Raw genomic sequence first — 10,802 nt, forward strand, 5'->3', positions numbered from 1 at the left:
TACGCCTTTTCCTCTCTATATTTGTTAAATAGCTATTGTTTTTTTGTCAAATCTCCCCTCTCCTCTCCTCTCCTCTCCTTTGTTTTGCTGATGAGGAAATTGTTTAAGTCCATACATTATATGGAATATGAGCTGATGATCAAGAACTTGTGAGGAACTTGGCATTATTAGCAGTCGCCCCTACATTACCTTCTCCTCTCTTCTCTGTTATGATGCCTTGATGCTCCAAGTTCAAGATCAGATGATGATTGACATGTTTCTGAGGCCTCTACTACTGCTACTACTCGTTTTTTTGATATATTGTTGTTTTATAGGACTACTTTGGTTTATAGACCTTTTTTATTTCTTATACCTTCTCGCGTACCTCAAGCACACTTTCTTGCATCTATTAGAACAAAGCATGAAATAATGTCGCGGACACCGGACAGTGCAGCCTAATGCCCCGAGCATGATGAGCAGCCAACCTATGAGGAGCAAGCACTAGAGGACCAACTTACTCAGGAGCAGTTCAATAACGAATTAGAAAAGGATCTAGAAGTGATGCTTACTCAGGAGCAGTGTGACGAGGAGGAAGGGGGAGCAGAAGAAAGAGCAGGAGAGGCTGCTGAAGGCGAAGAAGAGGATGATGATGATGATGACTCAGAAGAGGGATATGTAAGTCCCGAGGATCCTTTCCCACGTGAAGCCAGAAGGAGGCCAATGGAGGAAGATTTGGACAAGGATTTTGACCCAAATGAGGAGGTAGGGAAAAAGCCTTAGCTTGTAAATTTTGCTAAAGCTTTAGCTGTATTACCTCTGCTAACACTTTGACCTATCATATATACAGGTCCCTCCTAAAACTCGGAAAAGACGATGTCGACGTCCGCGACATCTCACTAGACAAGACAGAGTAGAGGAAAGGAGAACAGAGGCAACAACCACAGAGACGGATCATGATGCCTTTGCTCCATAACCTCAAGACACAACCACGACTACCAAGCCTAAGAGGAAATGAGGGGATAGAAAAGCAAATCAATATCCAAATAAGGCATGCTATGTGATAATGGAGGTCGGACCAGCAAGGGAGGTCCTTGAGCCGAAGAAATTAAGAGGACGATTCTATAATGCGATCGGGGCCCTAGTAAGAGATGAATTGAACCCAGCAATCCCTAACTGAAAAGAGGTACCAGAGAACAAAAAGGATGAACTATGGGATAGGTAGCTGAAGCTCAATTTTATATTTCCGAAGGGTAAGCATGAACTGATAAAAAAAATTGCTTTTAAGATGATGGGAGAGTCATTCCGACGTTGGAGGTCAGAGCTCAACAAGAAGTATATCCAAAAGGGGTTAACTCCCTTCAACGAGTTCGGCAACATAACTCCTAGTCAATGGGAGGAGCTCGTGGCTCAGAAGACTTCACTGAAAGCATTAGAGCTTAGTGCCCGTAACACCGAGCTGGCGAAGAGGAACAAACACCACCATCATCTAGGCCCTGGTGGCTACTATGCCAAGGAAGAGTATTTTAGGAAGATGGACGAAGAGGCCACAACTACTGGGAATATCAATGTGATGAATTTGAAGGTACGCTCAAGGAATTGGATATATGCGAGGAGTACAGAATCATCCGGCGGTAATCTTAAGTTTGATAAGCCGGAGACCCAAGAGGCAGTATCAAGGATACTGAAATATGCTGAAGATAAGGAGAAGGGCTCATTCAATCCTTCTAGAGAGAGGGACGAGTTTAGCCTTGGCTTGGGAAACAAGGAGCACACAGGTCGCACCAGGGGGCTAGGGAAAAGGACGACCTGGAAGCAAGGATTCAAAGAGGACAAGCATATGTACAAAAAACATGGTAGAGACCTGGAGACTAATCTTGAGCTCTAAGTGAAGACTCTAGTTACGAAGGTGCTGGAGGAGCAAGGACTGTCTACGGAGCCACGAATATTAATGACGCCGCCAGGAGAACTGGCATTAGTTGGCAGCCCTCCAAAAGTTCATAGCAGTCAAGGTTCCACTGCAGCCACAACCCCCATCGATCGCATATGGGAACCAACTAGTTGCACCTTGGTGTTTCTCAGCGCTCGACAGAACATTGTGATGGAGGTGGCAACGGGTGTGGCACATCCTCCCGGTAGCTTATACCACAATAATAAGATACCACCGGACTACACTAGGGTCGAGGTGCATACCATAAAGCCTGAGTTCATACAGTGGAGGATAGACTATGCAACTCCCGAGGGGCTGGTGTTACTCGGAGACGTTATGGGGCAGTTTATCCTCTGGCACAAATGGGACATTATATTGACTGCTTCTTAGCCGCACCCCCTCTCCTAAATTTGGAGCGAGTTGTTGAGATCAGGGAGATATTTTCACTGTCTCGTGATCACCACATTCCTGAGATGCCACATTCTTTCCCGCCTCCTAGCGAGCATGTGCCTGATAAGCCACAACCTTCTCCAGCTCATACCGAGCAAGTGCATGATGAGATGCCACAGTCTTCTCAACAAGCACAACCGATACATGAACAACGAGTGCCTCCTGAAGAAGGTGATGCACAAGATGAGGACATGCCTGAATGGGAACTTCGAAAGAAGCATCCAATCACCATAAGACCAATTTATGTTCCGATGAAAGATATCTCGTCGGTGTCCAAGTGGTATTCCCATGACCAGTTCAAGCCTGAGAACCAAGTTAAAAAAGTCACATCACGGGGTTCTGAGGAGGCCGTCACTAGCAAACTCCACCAAACAGCAAAGCAGTATCCAAATGTTGATGCCATCAAATGGTCAAAGGATTGTCTAAAAACATATGAAAGAGGCAAGCCCTTCCTACCAAACCGGGACCTCTGGCGCCTACCACTTGGAATGAGAAGATTCCATGATTGGTACTTGCGTGTTCTCCCAACAAGCATAGACCTCATACAAGCATGCTTCCCTACCGACATATTTGGAAGCCTAGCCGGGAAAATTGTCTTTGACTTCAATGACATGCAGACATGCTTTCACCTCAGAGCAATGGAGATAAATCTAATTCGTACATGGTGCCTATAAGTCCTTGTCCTTCCGATATGATATGAATGTAATCTTTGAATTTTGTTGTAACTAACCCACGCCGTGATTTGTAGAATGCAAGTGCACGTTGTCAAACAAATGCCAAGTATGAAAGCTAGGTATATAGACCCTTAAGCTATAGCACAAACAAATTTTAATTACCCTAAACAGTGGCTACTGGATACCAAAGAGCTAGCTGCTAGAAAGACTCTTCGGGAGAAAGAGCACATCCGTACAGCGAAACTAAGGGAAGAGTCCCTTAAGGTTGCGGCATACATTACCCTGGCTTTCAAAATTCTCCAAAAACACTCTACTATATGGCTACCATACAACTTCGAGTAAGTTCAACTCTATACTTAAAGCTTTGTTCGATATATTTTATTCGATGCAAAAGAGCTTATCTAGTTCTATAATTAAATCCATGCAGCAACCACTGGATTTGTATAGGCGTCGATGTTGGGAGGAGCATGGCATGGGTTTTTGATTCAATAGATAGGGACCCGGTGACATACAAAGACTTCATATCGATTCTCAAGACGTATACATATCGACAATCCTCATTAGCTTACATGTTTGTATACATATTTGTAACGTTCACTTTTGGATACTAACAAGTTGTATTTGCTAAAATAATTCGAACATGGCATTTAGGTTCTATGTCGCTAAACATCACGGAAGGCATGATCCAGCAAGGAAGGAAAAGCTGGCTATAAAAACAATATGTGCGGTAAGTGTAACTTACTTCTTCAGTACTCCATTATATGGCTGTCAAAAGCATTACTTAACATTTTCATATGCAAAACACACAGTGCCCCAAGCAGAAGCCTGTGAGTGTACATTGTGGATACTATATATGTTCTATGATGAGTAACACCGGTGCCTACAGGAGACACCCCTTAAGGGTAAGTTTGAACCTCTTCACCCGTAGTATAAAAACTTTGTACATGGTATAAAATATTAAACCAAAACTTGTTCTCTTATAGTGGAAAGAAGAGAAAGAAATGAAAAGAGACCCATACAAGGATGACCAACTCTTAGAGCTCGTCGGCGACCTTTGTAACTTTATATTGAACCAGATTGTACACGTCAAAGGCACTTACCATGACCGAGAGTTTGACTTAGGTAGAAATCCTCAGTACCAACACTTTCGTGAGACTAAAAGACTAGCTCTAGGACATTGATAACAATGTGTATGAAATTTGACATTGATTTTACCTTGTGAATTATGTCTATTTAATGATGAATTATATATATTCTTGTGAATTGAACTTGTAATTGTAGTTTATATAATACTCTTGTCTTTGTAGTTTATATAATACTCTTAAGCGAACGCGGTTTGGAACATTGGTCGCGGGGTGTTCGGCTGGATTATCTCGCTTTCCTCGCTCACGTTGGTCGCGGGGTGTTCGACAACACGAACACTGGCCGCGGGGCGTTCGGCGGAATGTTGGTCGTGGGACGTTCGGCAACGTGAACGTTGGATGGAATACGCGGAAATAAATAGTGTTCTGGTCGAAATTGAATTGTAAATTTGAATTTTTTTTGGAAGAAAAATGTACTGTAGGGGCAGTTCTAGACTGAACCACCCCTACAAATAGACATTATAGGGGCGGCTGGTACTACAGCCGCCCCTACAAATCGATTTGTAGAGACGGTTTGGTAGGGGCGACTGGCCAAACCGCCCCTACAAATGGTCTTCAGCCGCTCCTACGAAACGTTTTTGTAGTAGTGGGTCCGACCAATATGGAATCATCCAAACCTAGCTTCGAACATGACTAATTTCTTTGGTTTGTGTCATAGATCGAATTGATCCATCACCAAGACATCGTTCTTCTTGGCCTGCTCCACGAATGCACTTTATAGGACGTACTAGTTCCGCCTCGTGAGATCACCAGACGATACCATTCTCCGTAGCATGAATCCATGACTTAGGACTATACTGCTGTCCAAACAGGTCACAAGCTTCTTCCTTAATCATATCAAATAAGTTATTGATGTGAATAGGTTATGATCTAGCTATTACCAAGGTATAGATCACATGGCATAATAGTTTATGCATTTCATCGTAGGGATATGCATTGCTGCCGGATCCCTACATGTTAATGTCTTCAACTAAAAGCAACCAAATATAATAAATTACTAAGGATAGCATCATCAAAAGGACAAGTATGTACTAGCAAGGACAACATGTTTGAACAATTGAAATGCACTAGCTAGCATGGTCAAACCCAATAGAAAAGCGTGTTATCTTGAGTTCTTGTTCTCAACTAATATAATCTTAAGCTATAGGTAATTAAGATTGACCTACCTCTATTCAAATACTTCATATGATCTGCTTATGAAAATCGTTTCTCAAGCAGATAGATCAATAAGGAACCACACGTGCAGATGTCAATTCCACAATAGGTTCCTTAAATGAACTTCTTATGAAAATCATTTCCAATAAGGTTCAAAAGAAAAAAAAAAGTTATCACTGATCCAGGAGGTCGTAGGCTAATCTCGGAAGCCACACACATGAAAAAAAAACCTTAATGTATAAGGATGTTTGACTTTAGATACAAACTTGGGGCTTTATTACTTCCAGGTGCGCGTGCACCCGTTAACATTTCCGTCTGCTCATAGGGTATATTAGTCCATACGGTGCAAAGATGGACTTGAGCTTGGATAAGACAAAGTTTGAGGAATTAACACCTCAAATGAAGATTAAAGAGAAGTATTGAAGACCCTAGAAGACAAGCAAGAATCTCAAGACATCAATGAAGAAAAGCCCAGACAAAAGGACACGAAGAAATACACTCAGATGAGCACCATAGAAGTTCACCGAAGCTTTCAGGTGTGCACTAGAGCTCTCCAGTGGGGGCACTAGAGCTTTCTAGTGAGGCCCAGTCCGAGACACAATGTGAGGACAAATCGAGTGTCATCCACTTGACCAACTCAATTTAAGCAAATCAACATCGGTGACTCCCCTGGAGATATAATCCACATCTCCAATACCATGAACCTGGTTGAGTATCATACCACAATAGCCTCCGTAACTCAAGATCACATCTCATCATCGAAGTACATAACTCAGCGGAAGACATATATTACAAGTCTTGTTGAATATTATGAGTAAATTATACAACATAGGACTAAGTGTAGTGAGAACCAACGACCATCTTACCAATTACATCTACACTAAGTTACACCCTCTCACTAGTAACGGGTGGTCGCCTTGCCCATGGGAGTCATCACCATAGCTCGGACGGCTCCTGCCAAAGTCCTTTGCCATCAATGACGACGTGAAATGGTTGCCGAAGTCCTTTACCTACAAAACAACTTAACGGCATCACTGTGAGTATATTACGTACTCGCAGGACTTAATTCCAACATATAAATATTTGGTGGATGCAAAGGGATTAATAGGTATTTGTACATTTACATAAAAGCATGGCGTTTATTAAAAGGATGGCATGCTCATGATTCATAATTAATTTAATTAGCAATTATAAGTTCATAACAAGTAGTAATTAATACATAATTAAAGTGATCAACATTATAATTCATCTCATAATCAAGTATTATCATCAAATTCATCATTATGCTACAAAGGGTATAGAAATAAGAACAATCGGTTCCGTCCTGAGGAACTTCAGGCTTTCAAGACTCTGCAGAGGTGTACAAGTTATACCCGCACGGAAGAACGGGACTAACCACCATACTCGTGCCCAAGTAAGGGTTGCCTCACGTCTCCAACCTTTTACTAGTGAGGCCAAGGGTGCTCACGAACAATTTGGAAGGATACCAAGGTGATGATTTCTCATGCCCCCTTGCGCACCTTAAGGCCACCGATGTAATTCCATCACATCTACACCGCGTCACTCCCCGCGTAAAATCCGTGAGAAAGCCGGTCACCACTAGCTACTTGGCTTACCAGTCTCATACCCGGCATGTGGTCTGTACGGGTGGTTACTCAGACCTGCTATCCCAATGAATAGTCCTTAAGTGCTCCGCGAGCTACGTCACTTGAGATCCCACACTCACAGTGACCTTACCCCTCTCAAGAGTAGAGATTGCCAAATTAATCATCATAATTATATTTCAAGTTAGGGTTGGTCCTTAGTCATATTTAGACAACTATAAATCAAGTTAATACCCTTGCAAGTTTTTAGTAATTAATTATCCCGGTGAAGCTCCTACTCTCGCGAGAGTGAGTTCCCTTCTCACACTCGACTTCTATCGTTACTAAGCAAATAAGTAATTAAGCGTTCCAATCCTCGTTGAATAGATGAAAGGCTCTAATTAATTAATGAGTGGTTCTAAGTTAATGAAGCAATATTAAGATGTTATTCATATTCAAATGAAATGCATAACTCATAATGAAACACATAATGAGTATCCAAAGTAGGGTTCATAGTAGTGGGATGCCTACCTGTTGGAAGAGCGAGGTTCCCATAGCTTGGAACATCACTTGACGTCTCTCCGATGTCACGTACCTATATGTATGCTCATGTATGAGATACGCATGGATGCATGAAGTAAATGGAATGAGATGATATGCATTGGTGTTACTTGATTAGAGTCTAACCATATATACTATGTGTAGGTGGCATAGGGTTTACAGGCTGTCGGTATGAATCATCGGATGGCCCGGTGTGACTGTCGAAGCATCCGCTAGTTCAGGGACTTGGTGAATTTTTGAACGCTGAGTTCATCGGACTCTCCGCGATGGGTAGCGGACTCTCTGGTACTGAGTCTGTGCTCTCGGGAAACCTTACTGTTCTCTGTTATAAATCATCGGAACGTTCCGTCGGGACGATGGACCATCCGTCAGATTAGGTCTGTAGGGTACTAGGTTCTGCTAAGTGTTCAGGTCCATCGGAGCATTCCGCCAGAGGTGACTGATCGTCTGGTAGGAACTAACTGCTCTCAGATTTCTCTAAAAATCATATTTATTCATCAGCAAACACTCCGGTGAACTTATCAGACACTCCGCTGGCTCAAGTCTGTGGGCTCTCTGTCTCTGAACCATAATTCAACAAATAGTCCGCCAAGCTTGTAGGACCCTCCGATGAATTATAGTGCGTTCTGTTTAAGTGTAGACAGACATCATCGCTAGTTGACGGACCCTCCGCCATTGAGGTCGGACCCTCCGTCAAATTATAATATGTGAGACATAAAATAAATGCTTAATTGCAATAATGTAATGAGATGATGCACAAAACATGTTTCATAAACAACACATGCTTAAAGAAGGCTAACAAAACAAGTTTCGTAATTTTTGGAGGCCTAAAGATTAAGTGATACATTTGACAAGCAAAAAGGTATTTAATTTTTAGTTAAAAATTAAATTATATTTTTGGTGCCAAAGTCATGTTTAGATGATAGACAATATTCTAAGTACCGTAGCAAAACTTGTTTCACAATTTTTGGAGTTCAAATGCATCTTCTACGAATTTTACAAGTTTGAGCTGTGTTGCTGTGCGGTTTATCGGACACTCCGCCAAAACGACGGACCATCTGCTAAATCAAGGCTGCTCTCGGGTTTGGCTATAATTCAACGGAACCTTCCGATAAACCATGAACAGTGAGCAGTGCAAGATGTTGGAGATGGTCCCCGGGGCATCCGGACACCAAATCGAGTGTGATTTGTTTTTATAGCTTTCTAGTGATATAGGGAAGCTACTCAAGGTGATGGATGTGTCATGCAAGTGCTGTGGGGAGCTCGTCCACCAAGAATGGTGAAAAGCACCATTGGAGGCCATGGAGCTCGGTGGAAAGCTTGCTAGAGTTAGGGGAAGTGAGGGACGAGGGTTGGGGCTTGCTCACCATGGCCTTGGGGTGCTCCAACTACAGCAGTTCGTGTTGGCGAAGCTTGAGGGAGTAGATTGCCTTGGGGGGCCTCCATGGGCTTGAGGAAGAAGATGACGCTTGGGGTGGTCCTCTGTTGCCTCCTGCTCGACGGCACCCCTTGCTGGAGCCGGAAAAGAACCTCCCTGGATCGGAGAACTCACACAAGAACTCACACGAACACGAGAAGCCTTTTTGGTGCTGCCAACAACCGCAGCGTTTTTCTGACTCTATATTGCAATATATACAAGACGCTACACACGGCCACTGCCGCTGCCACACACACCACGAACTCCGACTTGACCGCGCCATCCCACGATCGAGCTCGCGCCATGCGTGCCACTACGATGCCTAACACCAAAAAGAAGGGACTGCCGCTGCATGAACTAGCATGCGTCTGGCTTACATGGACGCGCCTGAATTAGCTAAGTTCAGGCTCTGATTATGACATGCCAAGAATAGAAACTAAAGAAGGAACGTGGCCGAGCTAGGATTATCTAACAATCTCCTCCTAAGACTTGCTTGGCTCACATGAGGTTGACGATGCCAATCTTGCTGCGGAGCTCGGCAAATCTTGCCCGCCCAAGCGACTTCGTTAGGATGTCCGCGAGCTATTCTTCAGTGCTCACGTGGTCCACGCAGATCTTCCCATTCTCCACACATTCACGAATAAAATGAAATTTTGTGTCAATGTGCTTACTTCTGTCATGGAGAATAGGATTCCTGCTCAGAGCAATCGCTGATTGATTATCCATCTTCAGCAACGGTGGCTGGACCTTGTCGCCGGTGATGTCGCCCAACAGCCGCATGAGCCACACAGCCTGACACGCTCTGGCTGCACCAGCCATGTACTCTGCCTCGCATGAAGAAAGAGCAACCGTCTTCTGCTTCTGGGACTGCCACGTGACCGGCATGTCATCCAGGAAGAAGATCACTCCACCGGTGCTCCTCCTTCATCGATGTCGCCTCCCAAGTCGCTGTCACTGTAACCTGTCAGGGAGTAGCCTCTCAACTTGCCATCAGAGAGGCTAGACTTGGGGTAGCGAAGACCATAGTCGATGGTGCCAGCGATGTAGCACAAGATGTGCTTCACGGCGGCATAGTGATCTTGCTTCGGTTTCTCCATAAACCGACTCACATAGCCCACCGCAAACGTGATGTCTGGCCTTGTATGGACCAGATACCGCAGGCACCCCACCAAGCTTCTGTACATCGTCGTGTCAACATCCGGTGCTGAGCTCTTGGCAGAGAGCTTCAGCCAGACCTCCATAGGGACATGGCAAGGATTGCAAGCTGCCATCCCTGCCTTCTTGAGCAGCTTGCGGGCATAAGATGCTTGCCCGAGTGTGATGGTATCCCTTCCTTGCTTGACCTCTAGCCCAAAATAGAAGGAGAGAAGGCCGAGATCACTCATCTTGAACAAACGGTGCATCTGCTCCTTGAACACCTCAACGTCTATCGACTTCGCTCCAGTGATGATCAGGTCATCCACGTAGACCCCGACCACCACACGCGACGTCGTGTCACCCTTGGTGTACATCCCATGTTCACTGCTACACCTGCTGAAGCCGAGCTTGCGTAGGTTGCTGTCTAGCTTTGCGTTCCACGCTCTGGGCGCCTGTCGAAGCCCATACAACGCCTTCTTCAACCTGAGCACTTTTCCTTCATGCCCTGCAGCAACAAAGCCAGGTGGCTACCGAACATATACCTCCTCCTTCAGGTCTCGATTCAGAAAAGCTGACTTCACGTCCATATGATGGACAAGCCAGCCTCTCTGAGCTACAACAGCGAGCAGCATCCGCACCGATTCCATGCAGGCGACAGGAGCGAATACCTCATCGTAGTCGATCCCCGGCTGCTATATGTACCCCTTGGCGACGATCCGAGCTTTGTGCTTGATGACGACTCCTTGTTCATCACATTTCAGCTTGTATACCCACTTG

At 44.5% G+C, this 10,802-nt stretch overlaps 1 long non-coding RNA gene across 1 annotated transcript; it reads right to left on the minus strand.

Annotated features, from left to right (window-relative positions):
• Positions 1-6,125: 6,125 nt before the first annotated feature.
• On the minus strand, positions 6,126-9,051 carry LOC136463592 (uncharacterized). Its single transcript, XR_010761043.1, has 3 exons — positions 8,839-9,051; positions 7,442-7,505; positions 6,126-6,337 (listed from the first exon to the last, which is right to left on the minus strand). It is a non-coding gene; the product is annotated as an uncharacterized lncRNA (long non-coding RNA).
• Positions 9,052-10,802: the final 1,751 nt, after the last annotated feature.

Source organism: Miscanthus floridulus, chromosome 7 (genome assembly GCF_019320115.1).
Source record: "Miscanthus floridulus cultivar M001 chromosome 7, ASM1932011v1, whole genome shotgun sequence".
In the NCBI taxonomy this organism is placed as follows: Eukaryota; Viridiplantae; Streptophyta; class Magnoliopsida; order Poales; family Poaceae; genus Miscanthus; species Miscanthus floridulus.